The sequence below is a fragment of the Dermacentor silvarum genome, chromosome 2, assembly GCF_013339745.2.
Source record: "Dermacentor silvarum isolate Dsil-2018 chromosome 2, BIME_Dsil_1.4, whole genome shotgun sequence".
NCBI classification, from domain to species: Eukaryota; Metazoa; Arthropoda; class Arachnida; order Ixodida; family Ixodidae; genus Dermacentor; species Dermacentor silvarum.
Window position 1 is genome coordinate 221,003,181 of NC_051155.1, and position 15,868 is coordinate 221,019,048.

The 15,868-nt window shown below is 51.1% G+C and overlaps 1 protein-coding gene across 2 annotated transcripts in view; it reads right to left on the reverse strand.

Annotated features, from left to right (window-relative positions):
- Positions 1–15,868, reverse strand: part of LOC119442694 (insulin-like growth factor 1 receptor) — a 178,640-nt gene that overhangs the window by 141,874 nt on the left and 20,898 nt on the right. The window lies entirely within an intron of this gene.

Sequence of the window (15,868 nt, forward strand, 5' to 3'; positions counted from 1 at the left end):
CACGCACGCAAAGGAGGACTGGAAACTGGGCGATCACACACGACCAGGTCGTTTGTTTCACCGACACTGCCGCGCGCGCGCGCGCGCAAAGCTCGCTCGCTCGTTCACTCGACGAAGGCCATGTGCACGCGCCGGCCAGGAGGAACTGGCCTTTCTCCCGCTTGTCGTCATCGCCCGCACTGCGCAGCGCTGTTGTCGTTGTCGTGAGGAGGCGGCAAGAGCACTGCGCGCTGCCCTTCTCTCGTCCGTCCTGCATTTCGCTCCCCGTTGCTGGCGGGGCCTCCTCCTGTATTTTTCGGTTATATTTATTCCGCGTTCATCTTCCGTTCTTCTCCTCCTTCTATTGTACATACAGACGCAGTCTTCGCTCGCAGCTGACGATGACACTGACGCGAAAAAACAGTGAGCGAGCACGCGCGCTCGACGGCAACTACGACATCGGTTACACGTTTCATTTATGTGCAGTCCACGTGAGCCAAACGTGCTGCGTCTCCGCGCGCCTTCTGTTTACACAGGCGCGTGCTGCTTGCTGCGCCACGCGCCTTCTGCGCGGGACCGGAAAGCTACAGCCTCCGCCATGCGTGTTTGCGCATACGAGAGGCGCCTGCCTCACTGTACCCGTTAAGAAAGGTACGAATAAAGGGGAGGCTCCGGGCGAGATAAGCTATAGTCACGCGCGTTATCAGCAAGCGCGCCCTTCGTGACGCGCGGAAAGAAAAATATGCACGACCGCGCCGCTCTCGGCCACGTGGTGGACCCATCGGCAAAGAAGGCGGCAGCGTCATCGTCGCCCCTGGAACAGCGAATGCGATCCGCCCGACTTCCTCGTGCGTATGCACAGGCACGGCCGCTCGATGAAAAACACACGTGGCACAGGAATGTGACAGCAGAAGGAAGGAAGGTGCACCGCAGGAGCGAAGACGCACTTAGCACGGGACATGCCGCGGGAGAGGTTTTATACAGCTGCAGGCTGATCCCGGGAGGAAACCGCGAACGTGACGTATTTACGCCACACATTCCGTTCCCGTACCTGCATGGCTCCGTATACCGAAACGCGCTTCTTCGCTCGATGTTGTCAATCCCTCGGCTCCGCGATGCAATTAAAGTACGGACACTGTACTTTCGGTAAAGCGATACGAGAAGCTGTTTGAGAACCCCTTCACCCCCTCCTGCAGTTAAAGATGCCTGATAACGAAGTGACAGCTCAGCAGAGTTACTGAATAGCAGCGGCTGTTATTTCAACAGCGGGACGGCTACCCCAGTTTATTTCAACCCCTGGTGGGTTCCCACAGGCTTTAATCGAAATCTCGATACACGTATAACGTTCTTTCCTTCTTGTTTGCATTCTGCTTTCTTAGCAACGCTACACCCACTACGCAGCCGCGAACAGAACGCGCCGCATCGTTCTCAGCGGTACGACGCAATTACGTAAATGCAGTAAAACGCGCGCGGAGTATAGGAATGAAAGAAGGAAGGCTTGTACTACACACCGCACACCCAGCTAGGCGCCCGCGTGCTATACACCGTTCCGATTTGTCGCAGTCCTCAGAGACGGCATTTTGTATTGACCCTTTTTCCCGGCGCTCCCGTGGGCGCTGCCATGTTTAATCACGTGGCCACGCGTCCATTGCTTGCCTCCGTTGCCTCCGTGTTTACAATGCAAGCGTGTGACGCCGGTGCGGCGCCGCAAACCTCCGTTTCGACGCATATCGTAGACGGTGACTGTGTGGACGACACGAAGCTTTGGCCACAGCTTTAGAGGGCATGTAAGTGCTTTCAGAGCTCATTACGCCTTGTCCAAACGGCGCGAGATACGGTGCTTGCACTAAAAGCGCGGCTATAGAAATGTATTCCAAACCGTCCAAACTTTCCGCTTATCAATTAAATCGGGATCAGTCTGCTCTATTTGGCAAACATTTTGAAGCAGTGGCTTGTCATGTTTCTGACTCAGTAAAGTTCCTCGGTGCGGTCACTATCTGAATGTTTATTTTCAGCCTAATCGCTCACGGGTGTGCTCTGCTGCGATAGATTTGTTCTTGCTGCGCACAAAGCTTGGAATGCAAATGTTCTGCACTTTGTGATAGCTTGTAGGAAAGGCGTATTATCGCTAGTCCTTCGCTTATACTGTGGGCCGTCACGAAACGTTCAACTTTCAACATTCGTGTCTGGTCGGCGTAGTCGCCGTCGCTCATCCATCCGCACATTGATTCAAGTGAGCGCCCATTCACTTATTATTCATACGTTGGCGATAGGGTGGGCGTAAGCTTGCGTGCGAGTAGGGGCAGATGTGTGTAGATAACGTGCGAGAAACTTACTATGCCAGTCAGTGGCGCTACTTCCTTTTGTTACGAGCGGTACTCACTCTTAAGCGCCGACGTCCCGGAGTTGAAGCCCTTTCTTTGGCGGTTAGCTAGCCAGACAGCGCTCGAGGAAAGCCGTGCATCGCGAAGGGCCGGCGACACAGGCAGTCCTTATGTAGCAGCGGCGACACAGGTTGATTCCGTTCCTTATATATTTCTTATATTCGCATTCTTAATATGCGAATCACTATTTTTGCAGCTATAACTACCGCACACGTCTTCTCTTTATCGTTACACATTTTGCAGCATGAATTGGGCACAGTGCATTAGCAAACACCCAGTTGCATTTCCGACAGCTGATCGCACAGTAGCAGGGCAGAAGCAGTAATGGTTTCGTATTTGTGCGCATTCTCTTAGGTAACTTATGGCGCGCCGCCGAAAGCGCCATCTCGTTCTTCTAGAGCAAACTGATCCGCGAAAAGGGTCAATAGTCGCACAGGTGTGATCGCGTCACGTGAACAGCGCCCTGCTCAACGCGGCGACGAGCTCCGCGGTGTAGGCTATATAAGAACAGCGACGGAAGCGGGGCGCAATGCCCTACCGCACACGGTATATAGGTTACCGCCCACGTCGATCGATCACTCCATGCGTACAGAGCCTGAATCTACCTTCCTAGTCGTTCAAGACAGGCAGCTACTGCAATTAAGAGTAGTCTTGCATCATACCGCGGGAGCGAGATCGAGGCGCTAATTATGACCGATCGGATTGCGAGTGGAACGAGACGCTGTCCAACAGCGTGGCGCTCAAAAAATAAATGGCGTGCCTACAGGTGTAAATTACGGAGAGAGAGAGAGAGAGAGAGAGAGAGAGAGGCAGAGCTGCACCTTGCCATAACAGCGATGCTGCCTGCTGTCGAACGTCGAAACACGGATACTGATGGCTCCTGCTTGCAGCCAAAACACCATTCCCCATCAAGGAAAATAGAACAACTTGATCGCACGTATTTATGGCAATGGAGAGTATATACATTCGTAACAAAATATAAATGAAACGGCATTTGAATGATCAACTAATTCATGTAGTAATCAATTAGTAACTTGATTCATGTAGTAATTAATTATTAACCTGTTTGCTGGGCTCTCGACAATTGAAAATTCGCTCTTGCAGGGCGTCAGAAACGCCACATGCACTATGGCTTTTTGCTTTAAGGGACCCCTAAACCACCTCCGACATTTTTTGAAGATTTCAAGTAAACACGCGCATCGCGTTCAGAATGTCGTCACGATCAACGATGCCAAACGCTGCAGCGCTACGCGGCGCCACCAAAAAAAAAAAAAGAAAGAAAGAAAGAAACACAATGCCGTGCTCCTCTCCGAGCCTTTCCGGTATCCCCAGAGGTCATCGTGATGTCACCAGGGTACATCTGGTGATGTCAACGCGGGCGACGATGTCGATTAGTCGAGCAAGAACCTACGTCTTCCGGTTAGTCTGCTGGCAAGTACGCGCGCTCTACGCTCTTTCTCGTCGTGTTGCTCGCTTGTGTGCACTTGCGAATAGGTAATTACCGCCCGCAACGCAAGTGCTAAATCGCTCGCGTTCCAACACAGTCGTGCTTAGCGGTCTGATTAGCTGCGCGAACAGAGTGCGACAGTGTCGGCCTTTCTAGACGTGCGCGCAACACAGCGTCCATAGCGGCACGCTTCGCATGAGCACGGGCCGGCATGGCAGCAACGTATCAGGACTTGTTGCTGGGCTAGTTGGTTGAGTCGCGGCCACGGTGGTCGCGGCTAGGCTCGTCCACGTTACCGGCACGGTAACTCGCCGCACGCCATTCGCCATTTGCGGGCCGCCGTTTGACGGCGGCTTTGCTCACGAACGGCGAGATTTCCTTGCTGTAGAGAGGATGAGACCGGGACCCATTTGTGGGGCAGCCTCACCGCCACTGATCGCTCGACAGGCCTTCTCCGGTTCACTTCAAAGCTAAAGCGGGCGGCGCTTCGGAATAAATCGCCGACGCTCACAAGCCGCAATATTTTCTTACCGTTGTTGTCGCTCTTTACAAAAATTGTACACAAAGAAGAAAATACGCTGATATTAGCGGCGCCGTCGGCTGCGATGCGAGCACAGCCGAGCCGAGCCGGTCGTCTGCCGTCGGTAGCAGACGTCGTGCACTGCAGCTGAGCTCGACAAGTATGGGAGCTCTCGTTCGTGTTTAATGCTTGACAGTGGATTTCGTTCTTCATAAAATGTACAATTTATGCATCTCTTTATCTAGCGAAAATTATTTTGCTTGGAACAGAAGCTGCAGCCGATGTTTCGTCGCCGGTGGAGGAGACGCGCAGCTTCGCGGTCGTCGACAGCCCGTCAGTCGTGCGGTGCATGGGCGGTGCGCCGGCCGAACTGCCGTCTACTTTGGACACTTCTGGCGCGGCAGACGAACTACGGCACTGGAAGTCAGTTCGCCGTCGGTATATTTGCCGCTAGCGCGGACGTGCCTTAACCGGAAGTGGACAGTGCTTTGAGAAGTGCGATGGCGACGAGGAATGTCACGTGACATTTGGAGGAGCACTCGGCGAGGAGGAGAGACTAGCCGACGAGAAGAGGTGGCGAAGGAAAGAGCGAAACGAGCGAGGGCCGTGTTTAAATCATCAAACGCGTGTAACTCCGCTATTACGGCACCATTTCGAAAAATTGTCGCGGCTACGTGTTCGTTGTAGAGTCGTGCACAACTGAAACACCGCAACTAAATTTGGGCCTCTGGGTGGTTTAGGGGCCCTTTAAGTTTCCCGCGTCATCATTTTTAAGGTATCATACTCAACGCATGAAATACGATACGCTAGGCCTTGTGGAGGAGAAGGAAATACAGAATATACACCTGTGGGATCTGCTACTATATCACCTGTCAGTGCATCCACACCTTCCCGCTGTTAAGAAAGATGAGAAAAGGAAAAAGAAAAGGACGACACTAGGAGGGCGAGGAAAACGAAGACACAAATGTCGAAGGAGTTCTGCGGCGTGACAAGAACCTGGTGCGACATCTCCCGTACTTGAAACAGACTGTCACATGAAGTTGAGCGTCTGTGTGTACGCAATATATGTATACATAGTACAGGGCGTGCGGTTTGCCAGCGCTTGTAATGTTTGTAATTCCTTACCGCGTTTTCGTCTTCCACGTTGGGCCCGCGTGGGCAATTAATTAGCATTATATAAAAAATTCGCCAACCAGCCCAAGCTGCCCTCGCTGGGCGCACTCCGGATTCCCGCCGCCCGTTATAAATGCGGGCGACCCGCACCAACCGTATGTGAAGGCCCTCTCTCTTTAACCTTTTGCCTACGACGAGACGCCGCCACCCAAGCGGAAATGATTGGCAATAACAAGCGGTAAGCTCGAACGCTACACCACTTCGGCGCTCAATGAAACGCGCCGTCGAAGCAAAGTTTATAGGATCAACAGGACGTGAAGGACGGCGAACAAACCAAACCAAAAAAAAAAACAGAAAAAAAAAAAAGATCACTAACAAATTCGTCAAGGTAAGAGTGTATAGCGCCTTCTCTCCAAGGCAAAGAAGGGGTGGGAAGCGCGCTGGTACACGGGGCGCGTAAAGCTCAAATCGGGCCGGCCAATCTCATAACGCGGCGGCCGCCGCCGACACAGCGGGAAGTGAAAGGAGGTCCGCTGTTGTGGCGGAGACCACGGCTCGTCGGCTGTATACTTCCGCGAGCGCGTCTCGGCGGCGGAGCCCTTGAACCACTGCTGCCTCCTCCACGGCGACGCGGGAGGCCGCGCGCCGTCAGAGCAACAACAACTGGGGCAGAAAGAAACCGGGGGCCACGTCCGTGAGAAACTGGGTTGCGGCGGCCTCCCTCGGGTACCCCGCCGCCGACAAAAGACGCCCGCGCCGCCGGCCGAAAGCTGCGTATAGTTGAGCCGCCGCGGGCAGACAGGCACGCCGGCAGGCGCGCGAACGCGACGCCGTCACCTTGGCGGAGCTCGTGTTCGCTCCCACGCGGCCTTCCTTCCGCATTGCTCCTGCAGAACCGGAGGGGGGCAAGCGCGCCTGCTTCGGAGCCATTGGAACACACGCATTTCCCCCTCGGGAAGGTTTATTTATCCCCACGTACGGTGGCCGAACGCACAGCTTCCTTGGTGGCGCGCCATGAATCGGGAACGACGGAGCGCAAAAGAAGTTCAGTCGAACCCGGATACGTCGAACCACCACGTAACGAATTATTGTGTATAACGGACAGCAGTAAAATCCCCTTGAAAATTTCTGTACAAACTTCTTACTTCACATATCGAATATGGGTGTTTCAGCGAACACTTTCCAAATTTATTTAAGGTTGCCGGTAGCAGAAAGCCCAATTCTAGTTAATGATCTCGTCTACTCTAAGAGGCGGACATTGAAATGCTTAACCGACTAATCAACAAAAATTCACTAATTAATTTTTTACCTAATTATCTGATGGCCCACATTGCAATGTACAAATTGTAGCCATGGAGTTCGCAAGGCGGATCGACTTGGAAATAATTCTTAGGATGACACCAGTTTCGAGATATTAATTCCCGAACTTTGCGAAGAAATGCATTGGCGTTCCAGTTAATTTTGTGCTTCGATGCATAAATCGACGTTTTGTCAAGACACTAACTAGAACGCCAATGCATTTCTCCGCCAAGTTCGGGAATTAATATCTCGAAACTGGTTTCATCCCGGGAATTTGTTCCCAAGTGGGATTTGCTAACTTCACGGCTACAATTTGTATATTGCAATATGGGTCAAGTTAAAAACTTAATTAGTGAATGTTTGTTAATTATTCGACTGTCCATTTCAATTTCTTGTGCAAGTAATGTCCGCCTATTCGAGTAGACCAGATCATTAACTAGAATTGTGCTATCTGCCACAGGTAACCTTTAGGAATTTTTGAAAGTGTTCGCTGAAACACCCTGTATATAACTTTTTGTGATCCCCTTCAGATTCGATATATCCGGGTTCCACTGTAGCAGTAGTAGTACACAGTAATTGGTTGTTTTATCATACTAATCGTCGAAAGGAAGACGCCGGCACAACGGATGAGAGGATGGAGATATATGTATGGGAGACGGGGAGTGCAGATAAGGGAGAGGATAGATAGTATCTTGTAAGCAAACTGTATTCACTTATATACAGTTCGCGACTAAGCAAATAGTCATATTTGCTTCAACGCGCGTCACACACATCACAGTGTTTACGGCATGCCGCCGTGTCCGGCAACGACGCCGCACAAACAGCAAGGCCCGCGTTCACATTGAAAAATATTAAAGAAAGGAAGAAAAAAAGTTCTTAGGCTAGAACTGATCGTAAAAGCAGATGCCAGCCTATCGACGGTGATTTACGCGTACGTTGGACATTTTATTATAGCAAAGGCGGCCAGCCAATGGCAAACAGCCCTTGTACGACCGAAAAACTTTGTGAATTCGGACCAACATGATTCCATATCGAATGCGCACTCCTTCCTAAATGATCTGGACCAGAAATGCAACAGGTCGCTTTATAACACACCAGTAGCGCACCCAGGATCTCTGCCAGGGAGTAGGGGGTGACAGTTTGCCAATACCATCTAAACAGCACTAATTTCGATTTCTTCACGGGAAATTGTCAAAAAATGCGCTTTTTGCGAGTGTGCAGACGATTGCGCGTCTTACATCTTAGTTTCGTACTCAAATGCGCAAGGGAAGAAAAGGGGTTAAACAAAAGGGGGGGGTTAAGTCGGCCTCAGGGGGGGGGGGGGTTTACAACCCCCGAATCCCCCCCCCCCCCCCCACGTCTGCGCGCCACTGCAACACACGCATCACTGGAATAACTGTCTGCCGTATCTTCGTGTCAATTATTTCAATGCTTAGCGCTGTCTTATTGTTCAGTTTCTGAGGAGCAGTGTTACTGTTTATCATCGCCTGCTGTTTTGCGGTATTTCCTAGCTGCCCACATTTGTGTGTCATAACTTTGCACTGTCGCGTCAGTGCCGATGAATGCATGTGCGTGGAACCATTATAGAATCTGCTTTATTTGCCTGGCAAACGTAACAAGTTGCCCATTAACACCACTAGTATTTCGCCAACTGTCCGGTGCCATCGTCCTGCGGGGGGAGGGGGGGGGGCAACCATATTTCGTCTATCTACTCAAATGCAGTAACATTTGTGTGCCTGCTTCTTTCGTTCGCGCGGAGGAAAGATAAAAGGGAGTGAATTAAACGCCACCGTCGTTACAGCAATCAAACAGACGGAGCGCGTACGTATCCCCAAAGCCGTTCGTTCATACGGTCCCGGCAGGAGCTGAAGACGTCGTCGAAAAGCGCAGCCTGGCATCCTACGTAGCTTAGCCTCCCTATACCCCTCACCTCTTCGATTATTAAAGCTGTTACTCACTCACTCCTACGGTTTCGTCGGCTCCGTAAGCATCGCAGGCGCTCACCAACCGCGATAGCGGACGTTACATAACGCTAGTGAAGACGGACAGTTCGCCCAAAGACGAACAGTTCGTAGGGAACCAATAACTGTGCGAATGCAGTTCCGTATACCTAAACACGGCATCATGGCAAAGTGCCCGCCGTGCACCTCGGTGAGTCAACTTTCTCACACTGCGATGCCAACCAAACTCGTACCGTCTCAGCCTACCTGAGAAGGGTGAGGCCGTCGCGCAGATATGATGCGAAGCGCGTCACTAAAACGCGAAACCTCAGCGTCACGGTGTGCAATCGAGACGGCAAATCGTGCCGACTAGGGAGTCTACGTACGCGCGCGACTCCGTCTATATAAAGGCCAGGCCACACGTACGCTTGCCGACAGCCAGCTCGCGTCTACGCGCCTCGCGAGGAACGGCGCCTCGCATCTACAAGAGACGCGCGACTATAGGGTAGCGCGACAGCGCGTTCTCACAGCGCTCACTCATATAGACGCTGTGGCAGACGCCATTTCGTACTTTGTTATTGACAGTGCTCCAATATGCTTCAATATTTATAAACGTAACTGATGTATTTTTAGAGCTGTTAGATCAGCTCAAAAGGGAAAGAAAAACCACTTTCTCGCATAACAAAAATCTGCCTCGCTGAAAGTTGATTGTACCCCACAACGGTCGTAGCGATGATGATGATGATGATGATAAGTGGTTCTTGAGGGAAAGGGAAAGGTTGGCGCTATCTTCTGCAGCCCTTGAGGGAGCACGGCTCAGCGCCAACGGGGAGGGGTAAGTGATGCGGGGCAGTCCCAGCGCGGAATATCAGAGATGAGCTGATCGCGCCGCGCTTCGACGCTTACCGAGCTGTGCTGACAGTCCAGATATTTCCAAACTGCAACTGAAAGCCCCCTACACTGCCGCGCGTTCTTCCGCCTTCTTTTAAATGAGAAGGGGGCGTTGACAGGGTCCAATAACAGATGCCGCCTAAAACGGGATTTCATATATGATGCGGCCATCCACCACCACGCTAGACTGCGAAGCACAACCTCTAAAGTATACTTGCGGCCATCACGTTGTAGTACTACCAGCAAGACAAATAACTTGCGCATTAACGCAATCAGCTTATCATAACCAGCCGTGTGAACGGGACTTCTCAAATGGCGCCCGTGAAGACACAACGAAGACCTGGCAGTCGCCACTCGCGGTGCGCGATCGCGTAATCTCGCGCGCGAGCAGCACAGAGCTCCCGCAGCAAACTGTGACGCAACGACAGCACACGATGCGTTAAAATGTAGAACAGCGCTACCGCGAAAGACAAAGCAAAAAAAAAAAAAAAAAAAAAAAGCCAGTCCGGTTGTGTATAAGCAAAGCGCCCTGCAGGCGCGGCAGCGCATTCTTAATTGCTCGAGACTTTCTCGCCGCATCTCAAAAACTCAAACGCATCGCGCAATTATCTCCCCAGTCACGGGGCATTTGCCACGCACAGTGCACCGCGATGCCTCCCTCACATCCTCCCCTTGACTTCGCAAAAATTAAAGAGAAACGAAACAACCCGAGATTTGGCCACACGCCCGCGCCTCTGCGACAACACCCACCGACTCCGAACCACGAAAACAAAAAGAAGTAGAAGAAGAAGAAGAGAGATGGAGGAGGCGGGTTTGAAAAGCTCGATGGCGTTGTTCGAGTGGGCGGTGATGAGAAGGGAGGGCGGGGAGAAAGCTCGCAAAAGCTCGCGTGTATATATACAGAGCCGAGCGAGATCGACGCAGGAAGGAAGCGGCGAAGCCGAGACGCGCGATACTTTGTAGCAGGGCTCTCGAACTTACGCGACGCAACGCCGGAAGAAGGCGTGCGACGCGCGCGCCCCCGTACGAGGCGGCGGCGGCGAGACAACGACGCACCCTTGGCGGCTCCTCCCCGGCACTGCTAGCGCGCACACACACAGACGCGTACAAACATGGCCGCGTCGCGACGGCGCGTGCCACAGCACGGCCCGGCGCGTAAACGGGTTCGCCGTGAGTCTGCAGGCGATCCCCCCCCCCCCCCCCCTTACGACCCTCCCCCACCGGCAGCGACCAAGGCTGATTAAAAAGGTCGCGCCGCTCCGCGGAATATGAGCGCGCCAAGAGCGACCCGAACGGGGCGCCGACGTGCGCTGCCTTCAACGCAGAGATCGACATCGGTCATGCGTCGGTCACCTCATGACCTCTACCCCACCAACTCCCGCCATTTTTTATATAACTGTACTAAGAACACACATACTCGCAAAATAAGAAAAAAAAAGTATATATAAAAGGAATAACTGATGAACAGTCACAACAGCGCTAATCTTAATTCAACTACAGATGACGCACAAGACAGGAGATTCGCCGTAAAAGATAAACGCGTGAAAACTTGCATGAAGAAGGAATATAAAGAAACGTTACCTTAACATCAATAGACGCCATGGCGAAGCATCTCAGCAGAACAAAAAGAAAATGGAGAGAAACAAGGAATGTACGCAGAAAAAGAAAAACACGATATGGATTACAGGAATGTGCAAGTATACATGCATACATCAATATGAACACGCATTCAGACAAATAATACCTGGGAATCAGGCTGAAGCAATTCAGAGGTGACAAAGGCTATACCCAGATAACATTTTATCAGGTACTTGATATCAAATACAAACTACAGTGAATTCCAGCACGTATAGCGAACAAGCGAAGCGGCGCGGTGAGACGGCTCTAAATAATAGAGAGTTTTAGAATAGGGGCCCCAAACGTTTTGGGGCCCCAAAGAAATAGCGTCGACACCACTGCGCATGCGCGAGACGCTAACTGCGTTTGGGTTTTGCGTTAGGCACCCTATTTCGCCGATTTAGCGGGAGCCCCAAAAGCAGCCCCAAAACCTTTGCGTCAACAAACATGGCGGCACCCATCGAAGCGGCGGCTCTCCGAGTACCAAACTCGGCTTGATTCGTGGTAACGCGGGAAGTTAGTAAGCTAGGAGAAGTGACTGCGGTTATCGCTTTCTCTCAACTAGCGTGTGTAATGAATATTTTTGATTCATTAGACGCCGCTGATTCTGAATTCGATCGTCGATTTCATGGCTCGTAGGCCTAACGTGGATTAGCTTGGCTGGTGAAGGCACGTCAAGTTGGTGACTCAAAATTAGGCGCAATAAATCGTTTGCTGCTAACAGAATAACATCTTAATTGTAATTAAACGCAAAACCACGAAAGTCAAAATTACTCTTCCTATCATAAAATGGTATAGTTTATTTTAATATTTATGATAGTTTTCTTTGACACCATAGTGGCGCTGCAAGCGCAAGACGCTATTCACAAACGCAAAGCCCTATTCTAAAACTCATCACTCTTGCATGCCCCAACGCTAACACCCGCAAAGCTCTTTGGGGCCCTAAACGTTTGGGGCCTCTATTCTAAAACTCTCTAATATGGCAGCCGATCGACTTCAGACGGAGCTGCCAGCTGGTTTACTCTAAAGTATAAACCGCATTCACGCGATCTTGCGCGCGACAGCGACAAGCGACGCGATGGAGATGGCTGTCGCGGTCGCTCGTCGCCTACAAGTCGTACCGCATGCGAGCGACGACTTGGAGCGACGTCTCCCCGGTGTTGCCGGTATGAGGGCAGCAAATACTCGCCGAAACTGGCGTGACGCTTGCTTTATTAATTAAAGTTGATGTGTTTTAGAGTAAAGAGCAGCATAAATATTTCTAAGGGTCTTGCACTACGTTATTATCCTTGCACGTATCAAAATCTAGCCGTTTGCTCGTTCCGTGCGACAATCGGTAGTGCTTGACTGATGTATATCCAGTTCCGGCTTCGCGCTATTGGCTAGTCGCTCATAGCACTTCCGGGCGACGAGCGACGAATTCTAGATTTCTAGAACCGAGCGATTGAGCGAAAAGACCGAGCGATCTGTTCGCGCGACGACCCGTTTCGTCGCTCGAAGCCGTCGCTCGTCGCCGTCGCGCACAAAATCGCGTGAATGCGGTTTGGGCTATATGAATGCGACAAGTGTCGCATCGTATCCAAGTGAGAAGGCTGCCGCCCTGTGCTTTCCCTCACTGGCGGAACGCCAATCGCTCGACGCAGGTTCCGGCTCGTTTCGGACGAAGGGGAATGCGCCACATGTGAATGCTGTCGCATAAGTATTAGCATGCTGCGCTAAGAAATGCGACGCACTACTACGACGCACAGTTGGTCTCGCCACCCAGCGACGGGTAACGTTACAAAGGCTGAGTGAGGTCACGCTTCCTCGCAGCCGTGTTCGACGCGGAAATCGGCGTCAATGGCTCGGTCATCTCCAACAATACGTTTAGCGTTTTGCCGTCAACTATATTTACGCGCCTAATGCCATCGTTAGCCTACCTACAAGGACACGAGAGAGGACACAATTCGAGAAGCTACAAGCATTAGGGAAAAAAACGACCGCGTCGGCTTTTCGAACAGGCTCTGCAAGACCTTCAAGCAGGTATTGCGTGCGGACTGCATCTTCAAGCACTTTAGCGCAGTTCCCAACCCCACCCCCCAACACTCCCACTTCGCGGGTGCAGTATACGTAACGGTAGAGCGACAGCGCTACGCTTACATACTCTACTTACATACTCTACTTACATACTCTATCTTACATACTCTACTTACATACTCTATCCGTATCACAGCTTATAGAGTGGACAGCCTGAGGTGTAGGACAGCTGTTGGAACTGGCTGGCAAAATAATTCGGCGGTCCACGTGGAATCAATGGTTTAACATTTACAACAGTTTGTAAACGAAAGAAAAGTCGCTAGATGATCGTATGGTAAAGTAACAAACACCCGTCCCCGACGAACCACATAACGATCGCGCCACCACCCCGCACCCGTTTTGGTATTGTGCACCGCAACACTTCTTGGATCCCCAATAAGAAAAATGTTTGATCTCTAGACACTGAATGCTGGTGTGAACATGCAAGGCAAATATTATGCAGCAGGCAGCCCATGATCTCGCAATGATCTCTCGCTCTCTCAAGCGGCTTTCGATGCGCCCTCTTTTACGTATACCCCACCTATGACGTCACAGACCCGCGCGACCACCCATGGTCGCTAGTCATTGGCCGATTGCTCATGATTACGAGCTACTCCAGCGCAAAAGCGCGCACGGACGTCCCTCTAACGCATCCAGCATGTCCTGCAACCACTCCTTCGTATAAATGGACCGAGGAAAGAAGAAAAAGAGAAAGCAGCAGTATAGACCGGGCATTGCTATCGGCGCCTGCCCAGCTGAAAGGAAACGCTGCGTCGAGAAGTGGGGAAAGTAAACATTGCGTTTTTCGAACATTTCTGAAGAAACATGCTCATTGAAAGGCATCGCCACTTACACCAGTGTGCACTCAGTTTTGAAAAAAAAAATAGTTTTGGAAGGAATGGAAGGGGCCAGGCCGTGGGCTTTGTAACTGCCTCACCTGTCTGTAACTGGACACCAGAACTGACTCGGGGTCAAGGAAACGAGAAAGCAGAGGGAAGAGAGGAGGACGGCACTAAAGGATAGACAAAAAATATTATATGGCTAATCGACAAACATGTAAAAAAACGCTATAATACAAACGGAAAACGCGCCTTTGTAGAAGCGGGTCTTTGATCCCTGCCGGCCGTGGATGAAAATCGTCTCCGCGGGTTTGGATCAGGAACAGGACCCCCAACAATGCCACCCCCCCCCCCCTCTTTTTTTTTTTTTCTTTTTCACGCAGACAATGTGGAGAGCCAGACCTGCTCTTCGCAGAAAAGAGAGGAACCTGAAACCTATCGGTACAACTTTTTTTCTGTCAACGCGTACGCAACAGCACCTGCTAAAACCGATACCACAGCTTTTCGTTAACGACAAATCGGCCGTATAAGGCCGATCTGTCACGAAAGCAGTCCGGCTCTCACGCTTCACTGCTTCTATCCCCGCATAAACTGTCACCGACTTCCGGCGTCCGGGAAACTGATAGACATACTCACGTAGTTTCCTTTCATGTGACATTCGGTGAAGCATTCGGCGAACAGCGTGTGTACGCGATTGTCAAACTAGCGCACACATGTCAAACCTTCGGGAACGACACGGTGTGTGTGTGTGTGTGTGCGTGTGCTTTTGTCTAAGTCGCGGAAGTGGTTACACTACACAGGAGAGGGCCAGCAAATTTTCGAGAATTCACGAACGCGGGGTCGTCTGCTGCTGCGCGTGCACTCCTGCGCACACGCGCAAGTGTGTTTGTTAGAAAAAAATATAAAGAACAAATGATCGCCGATGGTCACTGACCAAGTCAGCTTTCGACTTGGTCAGTAACCGCAACTCTTTTTTTTTTTTTTTTCGAACATGATAGCTGACCGGACAAGTGTTCGTCGAACTCATGACTACACGGTGTGTGTGCGTGTGGTTGACAATGCGTGAGTTGTCACGTCGTGCTTGACATTCGAGGAGAGTCAGATATATTGTTTCTAAATATTATTTTTATCATGGTTATAGAGGAGGGAAGGCTGGCCGGGAGAACATGTGCTTCAGACTTGTCCTCTGTTTTCGCGTCCTTGCCTTACCAAAGGTCCGCTAACGATAAGATGCGCGTTTGTTTATGGTATTCTGGTCTAATTTACAAATCCGGCTCGGCACTCTTCTTCGGTGTCCCTGAAAAATAGTGCAGGAGTATTCACAGACAGTTAGTTCTCTCATCCCATCCTCTGTCCGAACGTGCGGAGAGAGCAGTGTATACTATAGATGCACATGGAATGAAACGCGATAAGTAAACTAAGTAGAACACTCTATATGTGCAAGCACTCCAGAGTGACATGTCATGTCGCAACGAATCTGAGCCCGTATTCACAAAAAGCTCTTACGCTAGCTTTTTTTTTTTTTTTTTCGTAAGAGGAAGTGCTATAGCTAATCGTGAGCTGGACACATTATTATCGAAGGCTGTTGGCCAATGGCATAGCGGTACGGTAGCTAGCTGGGCGAGTCGGTCCATCTGCATTATTACTTACAGCGCGAACAAATCAAACAAACACTGACAAAGAAGAGCGCTCGTGTTACATCTCTCTTCTTCGTCCGTGACCCGCCGTACTTGCTCAGTGGCTATGGTGTTGGGCTGCTGAGCACGAGGTCGCGGAATCGAATA